General features: G+C 42.3%; 1 protein-coding gene and 2 long non-coding RNA genes across 4 annotated transcripts in view; 2 read left to right on the top strand and 1 right to left on the bottom strand.

Annotated features, from left to right (window-relative positions):
- Window positions 1-700: 700 nt before the first annotated feature.
- The window catches only part of LOC135905891 (uncharacterized), a 33248-nt gene continuing 9300 nt past the window's right edge, over window positions 701-24648 (bottom strand). The window contains exons 2-4 of the long non-coding RNA XR_011508153.1: window positions 11928-12141; window positions 934-1047; window positions 701-832 (exon numbers count right to left, since the gene is read on the bottom strand). This is a non-coding gene — a long non-coding RNA (uncharacterized lncRNA). The remainder of the gene's footprint in view (window positions 833-933; window positions 1048-11927; window positions 12142-24648) is intronic.
- LOC139049179 (uncharacterized) overlaps window positions 709-24648 on the top strand; it is a 42526-nt gene continuing 18586 nt past the window's right edge. Inside the window, exon 1 of one of the 2 annotated variants that reach the window (XM_070524496.1) lies at window positions 709-854. The gene's annotated coding sequence lies outside the window, so the exon portion shown is untranslated. Of the gene's footprint in view, window positions 855-8683; window positions 8801-24648 lie in introns of those variants that run through there. The other variant, XM_070524497.1, reaches the window with a different exon arrangement.
- Window positions 15636-22802, top strand: LOC135905892 (uncharacterized). The gene is made up of 3 exons (XR_010565560.2): window positions 15636-15890; window positions 17393-17529; window positions 22570-22802. It is a non-coding gene; the product is annotated as an uncharacterized lncRNA (long non-coding RNA).

Genomic DNA, 24648 nt, shown 5'->3' with positions numbered 1-24648 from the left:
GCGCATGCGCCAGAGAGCAATGGCTGCTCCGGCGACAATGCACTGGCTACATGATGCAGTCACCGATATCTCGGATGCCATTCTCTTCTTTAATAAAATGAAAGCTATTCATTACCGCAGCAATTCATATCGCCAATTAAAGGAATTATTTATTTGAAACTGATGATACAATGCACCTTTTGTTTATACTGTGTTGTGCCAATGTGTATGAACTAAATAATCAATAACAGCAATTTTTCTGATGCACATAGTACGTGTCGAGTGTTGCCTCTTCCTACTATATAAATTATGAGTTTCATTTGTATTTTTTTACTTATGTGGTAACACCTGTTTGTCGGTTCAACTGTTGTCTCAGTTGGCATACTAGATAATTTCTTAACGATATTAAATTATTTTGTGTGGATGTCCGCGACCCCGAACAGTGTGGTTGCGCTAACCTGATGTGAAATGTGTTTTATGTACGATCTTCCGGACATCCTTAAAGTTTTCATACGGCACCTCCTGTCGCCTGGATGACCCGCACCAATTTTTCGGAAGATAAATGAACCAGAAGTGAACTCAGTTCAACTGAATGGCGTTTCCGTTCCCGGGCTTCGTCAAGGTGGGCCGTTATGACGAGCACCGACAACTGGCTTTCTCGGGAACACACGAGGTTCGCAAAGAGACCTTGAGACACGCCCGCCAACGCACCGAGGAGCTTTCAGTCAGTTGCGGCTGCTTCCGCCAAGATCCCGCTCCGCGCCCGGAAAGAGTCTCCCGGTGCAGCGCACGTACACGGGGAAAAACCGTCGGCCGTCTACACGGAAGAGCACGTGGCGAGTCGGTTCTTCGTCTGCGCCGGTGTTGCAGCAAAGGTACTGGGATATATTGTTCTACGGGTATTTATTTTCCACAAGAACACTCAGTTAATGTTGATGTTAATGTTAATAATACCTTCGCCCATCACTCTTGGTCGGCGCCTGCTCTAACGATGTGAACTCGGGCTTCACTCTCAAACGGGCTTCACTTTCAAACGGAACAGGGCCATTGCATTGTCAGTCGATGTGTCTGGAATAGGATGCAGAGACAACTGCCAAATAAGGTCGGTGCGTATACCGTTCCAGCGTTTGCAAACAATGTTTCTGAATAAAAAACTACGCGGCGGTCAGAAAACACTCTACACGATGCTGCGGGCCCTTTGACGGCGATATTTTTTACCTGGTGCACTATGTATAAATCCTGGTGTGCATTTGCACAAATTGTGCCAGCGCAAAAAATGATGATTGTGGCATAAAGCGTCCAAACAGCAGAGCAGAAGACGATGCACTTTTCACTGTATAAGGGCATTCGAGGTATTCGAGGTACTCACGCCTACATGTATATTGCTTTTATTTATTTATTCATTTATTTATTTATTCATCTATTTATTTATTCATGTATTTATTCATGTATTTATTTAGTTAGTTATTTATTTCATACTGCTGACCGATACGTGGTCCAAACAGGACAGGCACGCGTCACAAGATGACAAATAGGTACAAAATACAGTTGAAAAGATGACCCCAATCATTCTACATGAAAGAATAAACAAGGTCCTTATCTATATATAATTGGCAAAAATCAGTTAGACGGTTCAACTCATACGGTGCTTAGAAAGAAATGAAAGCTGAAAAATGTTATCTTTAGCGAAATACAGAGTTAGAGAACGGGTTCGATGGTGCCATGTATGCCCTGTGGTCATAGGAGATAAACGTATTCCGGGCTGAGTGCCAAACTTATGCATAATAAGAAAATCAAGACACTTCAGGCGGTTCTTCCTTCTTTGTAAGTTCGAGTTTTGAATAATGTTAGCTGCCATAAGCCGAGTGAGTGAGATCAAATATAGTATAAGTAAACTTAACAGCCTTTCTTTGGACATGTGCAAGTCTTTTTTTTTCATGTTAATTTTAGTTAAAGTGCGTTATAAGACACACGAATATTGTAGTTTGGGTCTTATATAAGTGAAATAACTGATAGGTTTAAGTCTCAAAAAGGAATTCCTAAGCTTGTGCTTCAAGATGCGCGACTTACAGAAGACCAAAGGGCAAATGTTATGAGATATCCATGTTCCAAAAAACACCACTACTTATTTTTACACTGAGAGATCGGTAATTGCTGACCTGTTATAGTGTTGATGAACTCAGCCTATACATATTAACAAATGGTGATTTTTGGTAAGTTATACGGATAGGGAGTTTTCTCAGTCTTAACAATACCACTTTCACTACTCCACTTCATGTATTACCGAGACTCGAGTTAAAGTTATTCTGGTCACCGGTACAATTAACTTCGTAGAATAGCACACAGTCATTCGCTAATAGTCTGATTTGTGTTCGCGGTGTTGTTACGTGAACAGTGTACTTTACATAAAGTGAAAACAACGCATGCCCCAGAACGCTGCCCTGGGGCACACCTGATGCGATAGGAAGCCAGCTCGAATTGTTCCCACGCGCTGAAACGTTCTGAGCACGCTTTCTAAAGTAATCATCTGTCCATGCAATTAGTATATCCAGCAGATTAATATCTTTAAGTTTTATAATTGGCTTTTGATGAACAACTCTGTCAAATGCCTTGCTAAAATCCAGGAATGTGGCATCGATTTCACCATTCTTATCTAGAGTGTCTGCAGATGTGTGACTTACTTGAACTAAATGCGTCAACTAAAGTGCGCAGTTACATAAATATCTCTGAGCGTTCCTCACGCACACTTCTCGAGCTCTTTTCAATAATCATAATAATAATAATCTTTATTCAGTATAGTTAAAACAGTATACAAAACGGAAGCGCCGAAGCCACAAGAGGGCTTGTGCAACGACAACCGGCAGCCGCGGCAATCTACGCGCCACACCAGAACTCCATCAGAAGCTGGTTGTGCATTTGGCACAACCATCACACATTATCAAAGATGCACTGATAACATCAGTACATATTAAAGGTTCTCTAACGCTTGAACAGCAACTCTCAGTGTTTTGCGGGTGGACAAAGAAAATACATCGTCCGGTAGTTCATTGAAGATAGCAGGAACATAATAGCGTCTTGTTGCTTTACCGTAGTGAGTGCGCACTCTCGGTTTAAGATAACGAGGAACATGTCTCAACGGTACCGGTTTCGTATTTATGTGCCTGTATGCACTGCTCCAAAAATATTTAAGTACTACGATTTGTTTAAAAAGATTCTCAAAAGAAGGCAAACCGGCTGTTCTAAAGACACTGCTGAGCAAATTCTCCTGTGGCATGCAGAGGACGCTTGTAGCGATGTTTTTCAAAATCCCATTAACTCGACATTTCCATGTGAAAGAGCAGTTAAAAAAACAACACAAACCGTATCTTAAAACACTATACCCCGGAGCCTGGGCGATTAGTTTTCTGATAGAAAAAGGCATCATGGTTTTTAAATTAAACAACAAACATGCAACACTTCTAAGTTTCTTACAAATGTGGGTCAAATGAGTATTCCACGTCAGATCACTGTCTATGTGCACACCAAGATACTTAAAACCGACCGGACGCTAGCTATAGGTTGACAAGAGCACAAAGAGCAATATGAAGGGTATAAATATCGGAAAGCGACGCTTGGTACATCTTTGTGCGGGTTACGAAAACAGACAAGTCTGGATTTGGTGCTATTTATTTGTATTAAGTTTGAGGCAAACCAATCACTAACTTTAATAGCGTCCTCTTGAAGGTTAGCCAGGGCACATGAAAACTCAGGGTTGCTTGACACTAGTAAAGTGTCATCGGCATAAAGGAATATGGTGGATGCTTTCACGTTTTCACATATATCATTCACATATAAGTTGAACAACAAAGGAGATAAGATAGACCCTTGCGGGACACCGCACACCAGACTTACCGCGTCACTGCAGATAGGCCCAAACATGACTACTTGTGAGCGATTGTGAAGATAGTTTTTAATTAGTGACAAAAAAGGACCCCTAAATCCATATGAATACAGTTTAGAGATTAAAATTTGATGATTTACTGTGTTGAAAGCTTCTTTTACGTCCAAAAAAAGCCCAAATGCCACCTCATTGTTTTCCAGGCTTTGTTGCAGTAAATCAGAAAGATTTTCTAATAGCACCTGTGTTCCAGACCCACTAACAAATCTGTACTGATTCACACTCATTCGGTCATGTTTAGCAACAAATGCATTCATCACAGAAAGTACGTGTTTTTCTAAAATCTGGGATATGCAAGAAAGAACAGAAATAGGGCGGTAGTTGGCGATATAATTCTTTTTCCCACTTTTGTACAGAGGAACAACGCGAGCACTCTTCAGTGAATCTGGCCATGTACCAGTTGCAATTATGCCGTTTAAAATAAATAGCAGAACATGTTTCAGAGCTGTAATGTTTCTTATCAGATCAGCTATGAAAATGTTGTCAAGTCCGCCGGATTTATTACGTTTCAGACTAGACAAAATGCAGAAAAGGTCATATTCTGTCATAAGAGGAAGGAAGGCTGATGGCGATACACTGTTTTTAATCTTTGTCGAGCTCAAAGTTTGGACTGCGACCCGTTGCTCAGCCGAAAATACGTTATTGAACTCATTAGCCAAAATAGGCGACACTACACCGAAATTATGCTCCATTGCTTCTTGGACGGACAAGCGTATGTTACCACGTAACTGGTTTATCAGAGACCAAGTGTTCCTTACGTCGCGACGAGTGTTGTGAAACTGCTGTGCAAAGAACTTCCTCTTTGATAAGCGGATAAGCGCAGTTACTTTATTTCTGATGCAACGATATTCTGCTCGAAGTTTGTCATTTTTTGGCGCCCTGCGGCATCGAGACCAGAAAGTGTCCTTTTTTTTGATAGCAGCCAGGATTTCCGCAGTCAGCCACTGGCAGTCAATTTTACGTTTCTTCACAACCAAAGTTTTTTTGCACACTTTCTTTATTTCGCCTAATATCCTGACCAAGCTATCGTACGCAGTGTCGTTAGTGTTATGATGAGTAAATGAATCCCAATCATATTCAGTGACATGATTATCGAATTTTTTTGGTCTAGACTAGTCACAACACACCTGGTAGAGTTAGCGTGCTGCATAGAGTCTGTTTTCATAAGGCGACACGCAATGTAATGGTGATCTGCCAGTAGTTGTAATGCGATTATTAAGAAATTCTTCTCTAGTAGGATCGGCGAGATGTGGTTCAATGCCAAATTCTGCGAGTACTGTTAAGTAACTTTCAGTGCCATGGTGATCACCCTTCATCAAATCGATATTGATGTCCCCTATCATGCACACGTTTTTAGCAACAAAGTTGGTTTTCAGTATAGTTTGTAATTCTCCAATAAATCCCAACACATTTTGACTAGGAGGTCGGCACATAGCAAGAAGATAAAATGAAATACCACGACAGGATACTTCAAAGGCCATGACCTCCGCTGTGCCGAAGGAAACGGTAGCCTCGGAGATCATCAATGATTCCTTGAAGTATACCGCAAATGCCACCACCCCTGCTGTTGTTGCGTGTAATGAAATAGGCATGGTAACCGGGCAGCCTAAATACATCGGTTAGAGTGTCGGTAATGTTAATTTCCGTTAATACAAACACGTCAACAAAGTCACTGAGAGCACAGGCCGTAACCGCAAATTGATCCCAGTGTTTCCTGATGCTCCGAATATTAATGTGAAGAATGGTACAAGAACAACCCAACGCTGCCTGAAAGTTCTTAACAAAGGAGTCGAAATCTGGAAACGACATACTCTTTTGCGAGGAACTACAAATCTTAGGCCATCCTATCAATGTCGCTTACAGACGAGATTGTTAGACCAGTAGCACCCTCGGTCTTCCTCGCAAATATTTTCCCATTTCGCACCCAGACAAATTTAAATCCCTTTGCTTTGCCTTGAACTCTAGCCCTCCAAAAAAGTTCACTGTTCGCACGAGTCAGGTTCTCACTGAAAAAAATGTCAGCAATCTGTTTGTTTTCGGCCAACGCCCTGAGTCAAGCCCTTGCCTGCAGCCATTTGTCTCGCAAGTCTGGTGACGTGAATCTAGCCAATACCACCGGTATTTTTCCCTGGCCTCCTGATAAGCGGTGAACAGCACATACCTGTTCCGCCGTATGGTCATGCAAATTAAGCTTCACAGCCAGGTCCGACAAGATTGCCGGCAAGTCCTCATTTGCCGTGACCGGTAATCCGCTTATTTCCAGGTTAGCTCTGCGAGTGTACTGTTCACTGTCATTTAGTTGCGATTGTAAGTGACTGATCTGTTTTGCCTGCTCAGATACAGTTTCCTCAAGGCAAACCACTTTCTGATCAAGTCTCATCGTTGCTTGCGAGTTGCTATTGCACTGTTCAAGAAGCTTGTCGTATTGTGACGACATGAACGTGACTTATGCTTTTAACTCAACAGTTGTGGTCTGCAGGGACTGACAAGTGAGCGTCAGCTTATCAACGTGTATTGCTTATCAAGCGTCAGCTGATCAAGTGTATTATCAACGTGTGTAAAGCGAAGCTTCCCATGGCTAGAGTTCCATATATTTTTGGGGGGTTTGTGCGTCAGTAATAAAAAGGTGAGCGCGAGCCGACCTGCGGTGGAGGTGAAGCAGGCTTCAAGCACTCCACCCCTATTATTATTATTATTATTATTATTATTATTATTATTATTATTATTATTATTATTATTATTATTATTATTATTGCCATCTTACAATATTCGTACATCAGAAGGCAGGCCCGTCAAAGCCAAGGAAGTGGCTTGCGTGACTTGGCCCGGCATGTCGGCAAACAATGTCAAAATGGCAACATGTACGGAAATTAAAAGCTCGTGAAGTTTATCACACAACAATGAAACAGAAACTCAGCTGAAATCAGTGACAAAAGAAATACAAGAAACAAGAAAAGACAAATGTAGTATTACAAATATCTTATAGTGCCTTCAACATTTTTTCCAAGGTTCGTTTCGAAGTCGCAGTAAATATATGATCAGGTAGGTCACTGCACTGAATATTCTTGGGACATAAGCATACCTACTAGCTTTACCAAATCTTGTGTTGCAGTGCGGTACTATAAAACGCGATGTTTTCCGCAGTGCACGGGGAGCAATATATTCCTGTTTGAAATCAGGGTTCCAAAAAATGTTTTACCACAACCGTTTGAGTGAACAAAGTTTTAAATGACGGAAGACCCAGATGTATAAACAAGTTTACATTGTCGGCCGAGGAAGAGTCATAAGAAATGGATTTCAACATATCTTTTAGAATTCTGTCAATTCGACAAAGCCATCGAGATGAGCAAAACCCGAACAATGTAATGCCATAACGTAACACACTGCATGTTAAGGCGTGCATGATAGTGATTTTTACAGACATCGGAACAATGAATTTAATGTTAAAAAGCAGCGAGGAAACACTTCTGAGCCTGCCGCAAAGATATGTCATGTGATCATTCCATGAGAGGTCACTGTCAAAGAAAACACCAAGGTATTTAATGGAGTTTACATATTCTACAGGGGCACACTGACACGATTGACAAGTACGACAGTGTAGAAACAAGGGTAAATTTGTAACCGTTGCTTTAGGTGGATTTCTAAAACATAACATTTTTGTTTTTTCTTTGTTTATTGACAAACAGTTGTTAGCAAACCAGGTAACTGCATCGTACACACTCTCTTGAAGTAACGCAATTGCTTTTCAATAACAGATATGTTTAGGTAAAAGGACAGTGTCATCTGCATACTGAAATATCATACACTTCGATACAGCTGATGAAAAATCATTTATAAATATGTTAAAAAGAAGAGGAGACAATATAGAGCCATGAGGCACTCCAGCTTTCAAAGGTAGCTTGTTATTGATGAATAACTCGTTGTCTAAAGATATCACCTGCGAGCAGCCGGACAAATAGTTTTTTAGTAACTGGTAAAATGTCCCCCTAAAACCGAGCAGGAATAGTTTTTCGAGCAGGAGTTCGTGGTTCACAATATCGAATGCTTTAGAAGTATCGAGAAACAAAGCGCATGCAAACATGTTTTGTTCTAAATCTGTGTTTAATTCGTCTGAAAATTCCTCGAGCAGAGCAATGGTGCCCCGTCCCGCGACAAAGCCGAACTGACGACTCGATATAACTGAAAACTTATCTAGAAATGACGTCATAGTTTCTAAGAGAAATTTTTCTATTATTTGTGACATGATAGGCAAGATCGAAATAGGTCGGTAACTGTCCACAATACCTTTCTTTCCTCCTTTAAATAATGAAGATACAATAGCCGTTTTTTAATTCCGCTGCCATTGTAGCTGTCGCTAGGAATCCATTAAGTATGACAAGAAGAATACGCGATAGTGCGTTGAAGTTTCGTTGGAGCAAAGATACTGATATACCGTCTATACCAGCTGGCTTATGTCGCCTAAATCCAGCAGCTATTCTTGTGAGTGTGTCGAATGTTATCGTCGGTAAGAACGCCGAAGCAGATATGATTTTTTCTTTTCCAGAGCGGCTAGCTGGCACCGTTGAGGTTGCTCCCGAAAGGCGCGAGAAATGCTGATTGAAGATTGTGGCTGTCTGTGCAAGATCACATGGGAAAGCGTCAGATAGCTTTGAATTGATAGTGTCTTTCCCGCGTAGGTGGTTTATCAGTGACGACGTCTTCACCGGGTTTCGAGCAGATAATTGAAACTGACGTTGAAAGTGGTGTCGTTTTGCGCATCGTAATAGGGCGACGACTTTATTCCTTGCGATTCTGTAGCTAGCGCGAAGCTCAGCATTGCTTGGAGTTCATTTAGGCCATTTCCCCAGCAAGTCTCGGTAGGCGATTGCGTTCATTATATCCACGGTAAGCCAGTTATGATTTCTTCTTTGTTTAGTTAGAACAATTCGAGTGCAGGCTTCTTGAAAGCTGCGTATTTTCGAAAAAAAAAATGTTCATAAATAAACACTGACACTCCGGAAACAATCAGTGAAGACCAGTCGAACCTGCCAATCATCTCATCCAATTTGCATTGATCAACAAAGGCAACGCGCGTTCGCCTATCTGAGCTAGTTACTTTCCAACGTTGAGGTGTGGTAAAAAGGCGCCTCAAGCTAAAATGACAGACAGTGAAATAGTGGTCTGCTAAGCGTTGCGTAATCACGCATGAATGCAGATCATGCTTAGGCGCCCGTACGGCGATGTGGTCTAAGCAAGAATGCGTTATTCGGCCATTCCCAATTTCTTCACGTGTGAAGGTGGTGACCACGCATGCTTTCGAGGCCAAAAGCAGAAAGGGCAGATAAATAATCTGACACTTGAGCTTTGCCTGGGCATAATATGCCAATATTTAAATCACCGGTGAGGCAAAACACCTCCTCGTAACTGAAACGCTTCAAAACAGTCTAATTCTATTATAAAGCGACTAACGCTGTTCGCAGGAGGCCGGCAGATCGCTAACAAAGTAAGAGTGGTCTGAAAAAAGCTTACATTTAAACACAGGCATTCCGCATGAGCAAGATCTACATCACTGCATGATACTGTGTACCTTTCATTCACAAAAACTGCAATCCCACCCCCTCGACGGTGTGAACGAGTGATAAATTCTGCACTGTAACCTTTTATGGCAAAGAACTGTGTGCTTGATTCGGGAATATTTATTTCGGTTAGCACAAATACATCTACAAAATTTGTTGCATCTTCTGCAATATGTTTAAACTCATCCCAGTATTTACGTAGACGGCGAATATTTATATTGACCAAAGTAAAATCTAATTCGGACCAAAGCTGTCCTTAAAACCTCGAAAGCTCGGAAAATCAAGCAAAACAGGCGGATACATATCCATTGGATTTTTTCAACATCCATTTCATTGGTAATGCGAATGAGTGGAGAGACTTCGTCCTTTTTAGCGAAGATTTTGCCTGCTCTCACCCAAACGAACTTGTACTTGTGTTGCTTGCCTGCGGCCCGGACAAGCCAGAACAGATGCCGATATGCCTTCGTTCATCATCAGCATCATCAGCCTGGTTACGCCCACTGCAGGGCAAAGGCCTCTCCCATACTTCTTCAACAACCCCGGTCATGTACTAATTGTGGCCATGCCGTCCCTGCAAACTTCTTAATCTCATCCGCCCAGCTAACTTTCTGCCGCCCCCTGCTACGCTTCCCTTCCCTTGGGATCCAGTCCGTAACCCTTAATGACCATCGGTTATCCTCCCTCCTCATTACATGTCCTGCCCATGCCCATTTCTTTTTCTTGATTTCAACTACGATGTCATTAACTCGCATTTGTTTCCTCACCAAATCTGCTCTTTTCTTATCCCTTAACCTATAGCTTAACCCTAGCTCGTTGCGTCGTCCTGAATTTGAGTAGAACCCTTTTCGTAAGCCTCCAGGTTTCTGCCCGTAGGTGGGTACTGGTAAGACGCAGCTATTATACATTTTCCTCTTGAGGGATAATGGCAACCTGCTGTTCATGATCTGAGAATGCCTGCCAAACGCACCCCAGCCCATTCTTATTCTTCTGATTATTTCTGTCTCATGATCCGGATCTGCCGTCACTACCTGGCCTAAGTTGGTGTATTCGCTTACTACTTCCAGTGACTCGCTGCCTATTGTAAATTGCTGTTCTCTTCCGAGACTGTTAAACATTACTTTGGTTTTCTGCAGATTAATTTTTAAACCCACTCTTCTGCTTTGCCTCTCCAGGTCAGTGAGCATGCATTGCAATTGGTCCCCTGAGTTACTAAGCAAGGCAATATCATCAGCGAATCGCAAGTTACTAAGGTATTCTCCATTAACCTTTATCCCCAATTCTTCCCAATCCAGGTCTCTGAATACCTCCTGTAAACACGCTGTGAATAGCATTGGAGAGATCATATCTCCCTCTCTGACGCCTTTCTTTAGAGGGATTTTGTTGCTTTCTTTATGGAGGACTACGGTGGCTGTGGAGCCGCTATAGATATCTTTCAGTATTTTTACATACGGCTCGTCTACACCCTGATTCCGTAATGCCTCCATGACTGCTGAGGTTTCGACAGAATCACCTCACAGAATCTTGGTTAGATTGTCATTAAAGTAGAGCTTCGGAAGCACTTTGGATTCACAGAGCTGTCGAAGCATTCCACCAGCTTTGATCCAGTTTTCTTTCATGTTTACCGTTGAGAAACGAATCAAGACTGTGGGGACAGTGTCTGTTTTGCCAGAAAGTCGGTGGACAGCAACGACGTCAGCATCAACTGAAAATTCGGGTAAATCAATTTTGTCAGCCAGATCATGCAGTATTTTCTTCAAATCTTCCTTATCAGGAAACTGCAAACCACGAATTTCCAAATTTGCCTTTTTGCTGTGCTGTTCAGATTCATTTTGATCGTGCCGCAATCGTTGCAAAATCTCAGCCTGAACACGGACAGTCTCATTTAACTTCTGAATTTCTCTGTCTCTGGTCGTTGCGGCTTCTGCAGACAACTTAAGCTGTTCACGTGTAGTCTCGTACTGCTTTGACAAGAAAGTGACGGCGTCTTCAAGGTCAGAGACGGTCTTCGACAGCTTTAAGAATTCTGCTATCAGAAGCAACAGCGAGTCAACCTTAGAATGCAGTGCCGGTAGTACTTCTAAGCTTTTTTTTACGTCCTTGATTTCCGCAACAAGAGCTAAAATAGCGTCGTTATGGTCTGCCGCCTGCGCTGAATCCGACTGGGATGAAGAAGGTTGCTTTTTGTTCGCTCTGCAGGTCTTGCATACCCAACCCTAACGTTTCACCTGTCCCATAGTGTTAAAGGTATTAGGGGCAATACCCGAGCAAGTGTGTCCGAGATGATATGAATATTTGCATTCACAACACGTCATAATACGTCCATCACTAGGCAGACTTTTTTGACAGGCAATACAAAGGCTGTCTTCGGAGGTCGCGACAGGTTATAAAAGCAACGCTTGGCAGTCAGCAGCACTTCACATACAATGAGAAGCAAAAGATTACAAAGGAAAATATACCTGTGGAAGTACAGGCGATCAGTTTAACAGGCCAATGTATCGCTGCCAACTGCGATGCGGTCTGGGTTAAGTGGGCGTTTTATGCTGAAACGCCGGGTCAGCGTTGCCAGAAGAGCAGGATCGAGGCGATGAAATCAGCCGAGCAGTGTCGGTAGGCGTCGATGAGCGCACCTCTGCCAACCCAGCGGGAAAAACCTTCCGCCGGCCAAGGGATCTGTGGAAGTACAGGCGATCAGTTTAACAGGCCAATGTATCGCTGCCGACTGCAGCGATACATTGGCCTGCGCCAATAATAATAATAATAATAATAATAATAATAATAATAATAATAATAATAATAATAATAATAATAATAATAATAATAATAATAATAATAATAATAATAATAAATCAAGATTATTTACATCAAGTCGATGGGCATACTGCAATCGTTTGTGAACAGCACATGGACTCACGAGCAGGAGTCGTTTCCATACACATACAGGACAAAATGTATGTACAACTATGCACCTTTGACTTGCAAGAGGACAGTGCCACCGACTACGGGGATGTGTGTGCCGTACACTCTAAAAATTTTCACACCCTTATGGGTGTAATGCGGGTGTAATCATCTTTTCACCCTTATAAACACCCTTGAAACACCCTTTTTTAACGGAAAAGGGTGTTCAACAAGAAAACACCTTTGGAACACCCCAGTCTTTCTAATTTACACCCTAATTATAAGGGAGTAAGTGAACAAGCTTACAGTATATGATGAATGAACATTGCCAGTTAAGGCCTTGATATTGGCTGTACATGAAACGCGCGCTACCTGCGCTTGAATCAGGTAGCTGGAATGATTAGATCGGGGCACCTAGGCAGCAGCGCACTGGCTCCGAACAGTGGTCAAAAATGAAGTTTCCCACGAATGTTGATATCGAATGGATGACACTAACGCGCAGACTTTGCATAGCCAGATATCTGCAAAAGGCTTCATATGATCAATGGCAAAATATTTACAATGCTATCACTGAATACTTAAAGGTGTGCAACCAGTTAGACTGGGAATGGTTAGGAGTGAGGGCTAACGGTAAATAGTTCACCAACTTACGGTTTGTAGATGACATTGGCATACTCAGCAACGCTGCAGACTATTTGCAACAAACGTTTGAGGAACTTGTCGAAGAAAGTGTAAGTCTGATTGAGAGTTAGTATGCAGAAGAGAAAAGTAATGTTCCGCAGCCTGGCGAGAAAACGAATGTCATGGTCGGCAGTCAGCCTATAGAACCTGCTCAGAAATACGTTTATTGAGGTTAATTACTCTTAGGGGCCTCTGATCAAGGAAATTAACAAATATAAAACATTAGCTGGAGAGCTTACGGCAGGCATTACTAAATCATGACCAGGGAGCTTACTACTAACCATTGCTTTCTATCGTTACTAACGTACGGGGCCGAAACTTGGAAGTTACCAAAGAAGCTTGGGAAGACGTTGAGGACCGCGCAACGAACGATGGAATGAAAATTATTAGGCATGATGATAATAGACTGGAAGACAGCGATGTGGATTAGAGAGCGAAAGGGAATAGCTGATATTCTGGTTGACAATATGAGGAAGAAGTCGTGCTGGGCAGACATTGCAATGCGTAAGGGAGAGAACTGCTGGTCTATTGGAGTTGCAAAATGGGTGCTAAGGGAAGGAAAGCACAGTCAAGGACGGCAGAGAATAATGTGGACGTGATGGATTCGGGAAACTTGAAAACACGTGGAACCAAGCATATTTAGCGCCAGCAAACAAGGACGTAAGGGAGACGACAACACAATGCGCTTGTGTTGTCGTCTCCCTTACGTCCTTGTTTGCTGGCGCTAAATATGCTTTCAATTTACCAACACGCCCAACAAATGGCAACGTGGAACCAGTTGGCACAAGACAGGGGTATTGGAGATCGCTGGAGAAGCTTTCGTCCTGCGATGGACGTCAAAATAAGCTGATGATGATGATGTGACGACATCCATGCTAGCTTCGCGGCATGTCTTTCATGTTATGTCATGCATGCGTGTCATGCACGTTCTGATAGCTCGATTTGCGTCGATGGCGGGGGGGGGGGGGGGAGGGCTAGTAGCGGCGTAGCCAAGTGGGGCACACCGTGCACTTGTAACGCTCACTAACAGTAAAATTTTTGCTGCTATGGCAATGGCCCCGCTACTTCACCCTCCACGGGCAATTGGGACCCCCCCCCCTCACACGAAAAAATTTTCTGGTTACGCCACTGTGGGGAGGGAGGTGTAAGATTGCTCTAGACCCCTCCCCCTAACTTGTCAACGGAAACGGGGGACGGGAGGGCAGCTGCCGCCGGGCCGCAAACCTTAGGCAGCCCAATTAACGGCTGCATTTCCCTTTGGACGTGAATACTGCATTAATGCCATTACACTGTAGGATTCGTGGCGGTTGGAAGGCATGCGACAATAAAAAAAAAACACATACAGCCATCAGAAAGTCTTAGCTTGAGCAGATCTTTGGGAGCTGGGCAAGACTCTCACAAAAGAAAAAAAGCTTGGCATCCCTCTTACAGGCATTGTCAACTCTGGGTCCCACCGCTGACTGTACATTTCCGGTAAAAAAAATCACACAGGAACTCCTCTCGGATTTGTCTAAGTGTGCGTAAGCATTGTGACTCTTCCTCATCTACACGCAGCCCATGTCGTTATCAATGTTATGAGACTTGATCCGACAAGTATGAGCGACAGCGCTGCGGCGACACGGGCTGCTCTGGTCGGCAGCGCAAGCAAAGTACTGCAGGTGGCGGGGCCAGGCGCGCTGGTGACGTTCCGTTTGTTTTGAGCCGTTATCGCTCTTTAGTCCTCCTCATCCGCGACGAACCATTATCAACCGTTCTCCGGCGGCGGCTGCTTGTGGCACGGCCGCGCGAACCGTATCTTGAAAGCGAACTGCATTGTGGACAGAGTGTGCCCACTGCTGAAAACTTCACGCGCTGTGTTCTCACCGTTTACTTCGCTTTGAAAACAGACGCGCGCACACCTATCTTGAAAGTGATCTGCGGAAAGCGCATAGTGCGGCATAAGCTGAAAGCTTCGTGAGCGCAGTGTTCTCGCCGCTTCGGTCGTGTTGAAGCGAAGCTAGCACGAAGGTGAATTCACTCGCTGCTGCGGGTTCTATTTTGAAGGATATCGTGCGGTACGGACTGACGGACGGATGGTTTTTCTTGTTGGGGAAGTATATAAATGCTTACGTTATAAAAAAATCGCAGGGTTCGCGAATAAGATTCAACACCAACCTACTCCCCCGACCCCCGCTGAGCGATGCCGTCTTGATCGCCCCCTCCCAACCTCGGGAAAAGGGACACTACCTTTCTATATCAGTTGAAGAAAGGATGATGAAGCGTTAACAACGACAATAACGGCCTTTTCCAACGAGTTGTCTTATGGCCTCTGAGATTTGCGCGCGAAGCTGGCGCGCGCGAACCTGAGAGGCCATAATTGGCCGCTTAATAGCATAAAAAGACAAAGATAATGCCAAACGACACAACTAAAAATTCAAACAAAGAAGTGATCTTAGCTATACTGTTTGGGGAAAAGAAATAAAAAATTAGACAGCCGCAACACACGCCACTAAAGCCACCACCGCCGGCATAACGCGGAATCAACGGTTAGCAACATTCATTCGTGCGTCATTGCTTCGTCCGCTTCGTCTCCGCAACGAGAGCCGCCATCTTCTCGCGCCTAACGTTTTGTATGGTTTTGTTCTCTGCAATCCGAGCACACAGCTCATCGGTGGCTGCACGTCTGCTCGGCGTCGCAATGCAACCTGCGTCATTTTCTGGTGCTCGCGCAATCGGTGTGAAACATGTCGCATGTGAAATGTTTGATAGAAGTGCCTCACGTCCAAGTCAAGCCGCCGTACGGGAGTATGGCTGTGCGCCCCGTTCTCGGAAGCGTCGACGGGTTTCCGGCATGCGGATTTCAGGTACGTGCAAATGCGTTTCGCCGTCCTATTGAGCTCCGGAGCAAAGCGTGCAATATTTCATGTGAAAGATGCAGTACCCGTGATCATGGTGTGAATTTCGAGCGGCAAACGAGAACTTTGGCACTTAGAGCACACCGCGGCTGCTAAGTCAGCGTGGAAATTGTTTTACGTTACCGTAATATGTTGCTGTCAGTCTAATCTGCGGTTTGTGGACAGCTAGCCCATTGACTTTTGCTTGTGGCAGCGATAGGTATATAAATGGAAGCGATAATAATTTTCGAGAGCAGAGAGTTTTTTCGCTCGATGTTTGGTCGTGTTCATGGTGTTATGAAAGCTAGAAAACTAACTGGCTTGATCGTGCTTAGTTCCAACTCCAAGGGGCGTAACGTTGGTGCTGTATATGTTTGTTTTCGGTGTCACGAGTACCACTTTCATGCTTTTGTTGCATGAGAGTGGTAGCTGCTGCGTGACGTCTGGGTAGAACACAATAAAATCAATTTCCTCACTCATACGTATGCAATATGAGGTAACAAAATTTCCAGCGTTTTATTCGGAGCGTAAATATCCAGTATAGTTTAGTAAGAAACTCAAATTCTGTGTTAGCTTAGTAGGCGTGAAACAAGTGAAACTCGCATTCCTTTTTGAATTGTTCGCCCAAACTGCACCGCCCCCAGATGCGTCATCGGGTAATTGACAGTAGCTTCGCTACGTGAGTTTTTATGCGCCTATATTGCCCGGTTAAGTATCCTGTTAATTTATGCCGACGCTCGTTCATCTTGATTTTAAGCGGTTACTATCCCCGAGTACCGGACGATGCCGAACTTGTGAGGTGTAGCAAACGAGGGAAATTCAAAGTGGCGTGGCTGCAAGTTCCTGTTTTTACGTTTCTTGCATTCAAAGCCAACAGACACAGTATCACTGATTTATTTCCATTTCTGCTGTACTTGATCAATCTAATGTGACAACTGCATTTGCTCTTTAATGTTCTCCATTTACTGTGTATTCAGCTTGGCTGCCGCCCTCTCTTCAGAGGATGCCGCTGTGATAGCTCTTTCGTATAGCACATGCCTCTAGGCCCTTGTGTTTCAAGGACTCCGGAGAGGCAGCAGTGCTCCAAGTAATTTTACCATCCTATATATTTTCTATGTTGCATCATTCTTCCACGATGGATTTTAATGTTAATAGTATTCGTCATTAGTCATCGCCATAATTTTATAGCACGTAGATTTTACGCACTTTACAGCGACAATTTTTAGGCCAGTTTACAGCCAATTCACATCTTCCATAATACATCGTCAACATTACCACTTGTCATGGCGCTCTTTGGCCAAACCTGGCCCTTGCGCAATAAAACACCACACATCATCATCATCAGCTTGGCTGCCAGAAAATGCTTGAATTTCTTTCAGTATCCAAGTGACGAAATATTTCACTGACGGCCGTGTGTGAAACACGCAAGATGACAAAACTGATAGCAAAATGATGAGATATTTCTTTCATAGCGTTTGGACTCGACTTTTGGTGAGGATGTCGATCGACCTTGGGCCTGGTGACAGCACACCCGACATCGCCAAAGTGCAGCCTATCAGTAGAGTGCCCCCGAATGGACCATCAACATCGGAAAATGAAGCAGAGCCAGGTAGGGGCAATTTTTACTTTGGAACAGAATACTGACAGCTGCCTCTTTTTTTAAGAACTAAATAACAAATTTACAAACCAATCCTTTCTCTTTGTGCAGCCTACATAGAATTGTTTTTTGCTTGTTATACAGACCTTCAGAAAGCAGTTCTTCTGAACCCTTTTTGCATGCACAAATAAATAAAGAGGAGTGCACTTTCTGAAGAAATTGATGCACTGAAATGTGCGTTCGAGACACAGTGAGATGCAAAATAACCAACAACTTTAAAGCGGTAAAAAAAATTGAAACATGTTCTAACATCATAACCCGCCTTGGCATACGGATCTAAATATAACAGCAACGAAGGTGCATGCAGAGAAGTGTTTGTAATTGTGTGCAAGATATGTACATTGTCTAAGAAATTGTTTTTATTTACTTGGAGCTTCTTGGTGCCATGGCAGTGCAGTAAAAGCTCAAAATGATGCCCCTGCTCCTAATAAAGCACCTTTAGATATTAAAATGAAATTATGGGCTTTCACATTCCAAAACCTAAAGTTTTGGGAACCTGGCTTCTTTAATGTACACCTGAATCTAAGCGGTATTGCATTTTACCCTCATTGGAGGGCAGCTGCCATGGCCTAGATTGAAGCTGGGACCAGCATGACTGAGCAGCATGGCATCATAGTAAGTGGGCTATAACACCAGGTCAAAATGAGAAATACTGCTTAGAACTACCAACTTCTTGGCTCACAAGCACTTTGCACTAAGTTGTATGGAGTACTGACAGCGACTGTTTATGTACCAATTTCTTTTTAGGCTGACTCCATTATTAAGGTGTGAAGCTTCAATTAGTCAAAACCAGCCTAAATTACAGAACCAGCTCAAAACACGCACCATGTATAGCTGGATTTGGACATGCAAATGGAGTCAATTCATGTCGCCGAAAATGGAAGTGGCAGTCACACTATTTCATGCATTTTGCCTAAAACATAGTCAATAATAGTTAATCAATTTCTAAAATATTCTTTTCAAAAAGTTTTTTTTCAAGCATGAAAGGAGGAGCCAAATGGTGTTCAGGTGCACGAGCGGTTAGTTGCATGGCACTTCTTGCATGTGTTCACTGGCTTCTTTCAAGCTTGAAAAGAAAAATTTGTTGCACCTACTGAGCAGTAGAAAGCTGGATTGGGAATTTTTCAGGATGCTCTACAATTTTCGCACTGACACTTTTGCTTTGAATAAAATATTTGAGCAGTTAAATAATTGTTAATAACTAATTACCTAATTAGGAAAAATGCAAGAATTGGTTTCACTTCCTCAAAACGATGACAAACGATATTACCTTGGTACTGTCCAGCTACGTGGCACTTGTACATATTTAATGTTTGCGCATGTCATACAGACCACCTGGTAATTACAAGGCATATATAGAAGTGGCTAAGTTGTGTGAGCCAGCCATGTGTAGCGAATCATGAGAAACAGCCATGTTTCTTTGACTTAAGGGCATGATAAGATTTACATGCTCAACACCTTGTATCAGTGTGCTCTAGGCCTGTTCGTAGTTTAGCTGCTACATAAACGATATTTCTCCACGTGTAAGCTCATATGCATCTTTCAAGTATATTGCCTCATGTGTCCAAAATAGACCATCTTCGCACTTCCTTCATTATGCCATCTGTTGCTGTGCTAAATTTTTAACATGCAACTGCACAAATTTTCATCTAGTTTTCGTATTTCCTCCTTGTTTGGTGGCTTTATTTCTGAACAAGATGTTTTCGGTAAACCCTGTTCCAGACAGCACTACACAGCATTTCTGCCTTGAGTGGGAATTTTTTTTTTCAGATTGACATTATTACACCTTGCCTGGGCAATGTAAGGCATTCTACATAACACGGCCCTGCAATAATGTTTTATATTGCATTCCAGCATCATGCAAAACTGTTTACTTACCAGATTAGAATATGTATAAATGTTGGAAGTAACAGAACTGGAAGAAGCCAGCAGATAATGAGGCCAAGGAAAGCATACAGGAACATGTTTTAAGTTTTTTATATGAAGTAGAGAAACGATAAATTCTAGGTAAGTGAAAGTGGATTAAAAGATATTCACCTGTGGGTGGGGAACGGACCCATAACCTTCGCATTACGCATGTGATATACTAACCACTGTGGTACTACGGCCGTGTTCGAGCGTCGACAATCTGAGGGGCCATTGTGGATGGTTGAATGCTGCCTCGGTGGCACAGTGGTTAGTGCAACGTATGCCTAATGCAAAGGCTGTAGGTTCGTTCTCCCCCCATGCCTGGTTGTTTTTTTGACCATTTTCATTTCCCTTTATCATTTCTACATTTAAATAGAAAATTACAAATAAGTTTCCACGTGCCTTCCCTGGCATCTTCCAGCTGTGATTCAGAAAAATTTTGACCCTCAGTATCATTTCTTCTCGTTTCGAAGAACAGGAGCTTCATTTTAAAAATAATGAATTCACCTTGTCATTGGCATTCTCAGTGTGGTCTCAAATCTTATCACAGCATGTGTATTACTAAGTGAAGTTTTTGTCAAGATGATGATATAGCATGGGACCTAATTAGTAGCCTTTGTGTACAGATATATGACTAATTTAATAAATAGGTGGATTTTAAGAAGCACTTCTAACATGGTCTGAGCATGTGTTTAAAAAAACTAATCTAGCATGATTTCAGGCATAACTGTTGCCCCTGAAAAATATTTGGATCATCTGCATTGGCATTGTTTTTAGAGAGCACCAATACTGCTTTGATAGAAGTAGCCTCGTGGAACATGAAGCATCGCTTCTTGCTGAGTCAAGGAAATATTATCTACATATCTGAGGTGCATGTGTCATATGCTCGAATGCTGTTTAAAGGCTGCTAATAAGAAAATTACTTGACTTGCCTTCCAGAGATTGCTTCAGTAGTCTATGCTACTCGATCATAAACAATTTACCATAGTGAACATTCATCACAGTTGGCTTTGCAATGTTTATGCAAAATACCACAATTGCCTACTAGACATGTGACTGCACTAAAACTTGGAATTAATGACCAGTAAGATTTATGGGACAGCAAAACTTAGTTTATTACTCCTGTTTCTGCCATAGTTTCTTACAGTAATTACTAGAGGGAACTCTGGTGCTGGTGTCGCACCACCATGGGAATCATGGGAAGCACATGGATTTGTCTGATATTCGTGCTTGGGAATTCAGACGTTCTTGTGGCTTCGTATATTATACGCTATATAAATCTTATTGTCGTAAATTTCAGCGCAGTCTATACTCTTCGAAGTGCAGAAGACGGCGCCAACACGCGCAATTGCTATTAATTGCAACGATTGAGCTTGTCCAGGTGGCCAAATCGAAAGGCGCCAAGCGTCTTAAGGCGCTGGTGTGCCCGCAATGAATTAATCAGGGCGTTGCACTCGCTTGTCGTTACATGCCTCCGTGGCTTAATGGTTTCAATCTGACTTCTGTTCTAGAGTTCCTGTGTTTTAATCCTGTCGTCGGATGATTTTAATGTTTATTTATTTATTACACAGTATATTGTTGAAAATGACTAGTTTACAAAGTCACAAAGCCGTTTGAAGCCAAACAGACGAAGTTTAGGCAAATCCATATACTTCCCATAATTTCCATGCTGGTACAGCCGTTCCTGTTTGATCTCCTGTGGACACTAACGTCGGAGTTCCCTCTAGTAATTATTGTTGAAACTCTTATTTCTGCACCTTGCTCGTGCAGAAGCGGCACCACACCTGCTGCGTAAACATGCACTACCTTTCGGCCAAGTGCAGTGAATGCTGTGAACTCGCCCTGTACAAAGCCTGCACTAAGTAAAACAAATCACAACATGCAGTTGCTGCCACGTTGAACTGGTGGAATGAGTAGTGAAATGCAGCACCTCATTAACTAGTTCAGAAAGTGCAGGTTATGCAAGTGGAGATTATATAGTAACAGAAGTTGAGTGATTCTGCATTACATTCACGAAATATACTTCATGATACTTTTCCATTTATTTCCTCAGTTATTAAGAATCCCTTTTGCATTGTTGGACAAAACTACAGAATGCCAACATATTTTCTATTCACTGGTAGCAAACATGTCAAAACTTGTTCTAGTTTCTGGATTGCCTCTTTAGCCGTTAACCCCCAAGTTAATTCCGGAAAAATGTACCGAATTTTTTACGTACTCAATTTCTCGGTGTCATTCTCATTCTAAAAATATATTACTTCATTGGTCTCTGGTTAGAAATAACACAAAAAGAGGAGCTGCTCTTGCGGGCAGCTTTCCCTCAATGCCGGCTGTAACTCATCTTTGACAATAAGAGCAGCGTAACATCGGGCAGAAAGAGTGCGACTCGTCATTGGCGATATTGGTACTGCCTCCAGTCACTAGTACAGCTTGGGATCAATGGTTAAATGTTGCGACTTTGTTGCTGCCCAATTTTAATTCTGCAGCTGTTACACTTGGGTGTAGCGTGTGTATGTACGTGTGCATGCATTAAAATGATTTCACGCTAGAGCAAAGCAACTGTAGTGCAGAGAGGCATTAGTCATCTTTATATATTTGCTTTGTAAAGATGCACTAAGTTTATCTTTTGCAGTATAGACTTGGCGCTCATTGGCCAAAGGTACCCTTGTGCTACTAAAACCTATCAATTAATTCGCTTTCAGTCTGTGAGTTTTAATTTGTTTTTCTTGAACTGTGCAATTCCCACTCACTGGACTGCATGTCATCTGAGGTGTTCCTTTTTCAATCAAGAATGTTCAGGTTGTGTTTGTGTAACTCGATTTCTTGCCTCAAACGAGCTTGTGCAAACTGACCAAGCTGATAATTCTACCTGCTTATATATTAAATATGTTGCGGTTATGAACCCTCATAATGAATGACACACAGTGTAAAAATTTCATCTAATAAAACAATTTAATGAAATTTGTCATGTTTTTCGCGTTCATGTTCACTTCTCTACTCTAGTGTCCTGTCTGCATGCCTCACCTCTTTTTTTGCACATTAAATATCGTATAAACTTAACCATGCTTTTTTACCACAATGCAGGGGGAAAGGGTTCCGGTAACACCATGCATTCAGTATGGTGGCCCAGATGTGCATGCAAGCAACCTCCTTCATGTGGACCAAGAACTACTCTGCAGTGTCTCGCAGACTTCCATGCGAAGCCCTCAACATTCTCGTCTCAGTGGAATGGCTGCTCATCTATCTGCGTGTCCATCACCAAGACGGCCAGTTGTAAAGCTCCTGTACCCGTTTAAGAAAGCTTAATGATTGTTTTATTTAGTTTTCACGGTTGGCCGTAGAATCTTAACATTTTTGATGTTTCTAACATTTTTACCTGGCACAAAGTGGTGCAATAACTTTAAACCAGTGTAATGTATTTAAATCATGCTCACTCTAATGCCTATCTGGTTTTGTTTGTGTTTAAGAAATTTGAATGTCTGATGAGGTAACGGCATTTGAATTTGTCATCGTGACTCGTTTCAATGAGCTGCTAGGAAATAAGACGCGAAACTTATCACACGCCAGTTGTAGAATTTTTATTTTCATGACTAGAGTATACACGTTTCAAAAGATGGAAAGTGTGGAAAAAGCCTCAAGAACATAATCATCCTAGGATTGTCATGTCCTTACAACTCTGCAATGACTAATGCCTCATACATCTTGGGAGCACATTGGTCGCAATGCCTACAGGTATACTTGATAAGAGAATAGCTTGCACTCAGATTTGTGATTTGCCACGCAGTTGATGGCTGATGGCTTTTGTTTGTCGTCTTCATCTTACTACTATGTATTTAATATTCATTTAGATGTGCTGCGGTTTTTTGCAGTCACCTATATATATATATATATATATTCTTCGTTTCAATAAAAATTTAGTTTAGAGTTAGCGCTCATCCTGTCTGCTTCTGGTCTGTGTCCGTGTCACTTCGCGCTACAATCCAAGATCATGTTACTGTACTAACTCGGACAACTTTCTATCCTTGTGTTAAAGACACACTCAGACTTGTTCTTACTTATGTGACCGGTTATTTTTGTGCTTTATAATAAGATGCAGTGCTTTTCGAATGAAAACATGTAATAAATAGTTCGTAGTCAGGCTACTTAAAAAAACTGTTCTGCTTAAAATTTAATTGAGCAAGCCTGTGCCCATTATTTGGTGCTTATGTCTTTGTATTGGTATGGTTTTACTCCCTATTTTCCTTTTTACATTTAAAATGTGCAAACATTATTATGTAACCATTTCTCTTTAATGAAATAAATACTTTTCTTCTCACATTTCGTCACAAATTTTACAATGATTTTGTTCAATTAGGTAACCTTAGACTAGCTGATTGTTATTCTGGTAGCTTAACTTACAATGCCTGTGGTATATTCAATGCAAGCACATGGTGAAAAATAAATTAAATTATTGGGTATAAGCAGGTCACTAGCAGTAAATGGAGCATACATATATTTCAGGGAATAGTGCATGCTTATATATTGAACAGCATGCACAGCTACACATGCTGTTTTGTTCGTAAATGCTGAAACATTAATCGGCGTGGAAGCACTTTGTTCTTTGGCTTTCAGTGCTACCTTTAAGTCATATGTGAAAGTACTAGTAGAAGCATCCCGTGGAGATAAATGACAACTTTAATGAATAGAGGTATAAAATGTGTGCTTAAAACGGCAAAAAACTGCTTGACAGGCAAACGTATGCTTCTGTAGTACTGCACTTGTTACCGTCGCCAATCCATGCATTGCTTGCGCTCAATTGCATTCAATATGAGCTACAACAACGAGCTGTGGTGTCTTTCCCTCCTGGTCGAGCTGGGGTTGCGAAAATTTTTGACCAAGAAAAGTGGAGGTTTTTAATTATTTCTGAAATGCATGTAACCATGCTTTTGGCTGTGTGCTGTTTCCACGGGGTTATAAGTACTGGTGCACCAAGGTGCGGGAGATCCTGTGTCCTTAGTGCAGCGCGCATTGTTATTGCGCTCTGCATCCTGCCGGTAGTGTACTATCACTGCAGAGGAAGATTACGAAAAGCATGGCCTGTGTGCCTTGCTGCAATGGCGAAACCTTAAGTTGTTTGCCTGAAAGGGACGCACGTTATGCTAACAAATGACGGACCAGAAGCGC

Source organism: Dermacentor albipictus, chromosome 8 (genome assembly GCF_038994185.2).
Source record: "Dermacentor albipictus isolate Rhodes 1998 colony chromosome 8, USDA_Dalb.pri_finalv2, whole genome shotgun sequence".
In the NCBI taxonomy this organism is placed as follows: Eukaryota; Metazoa; Arthropoda; class Arachnida; order Ixodida; family Ixodidae; genus Dermacentor; species Dermacentor albipictus.
The sequence above is the reverse complement of the archived record's forward strand: the minus strand, read 5'-3'. Positions and strand labels throughout refer to the sequence as shown.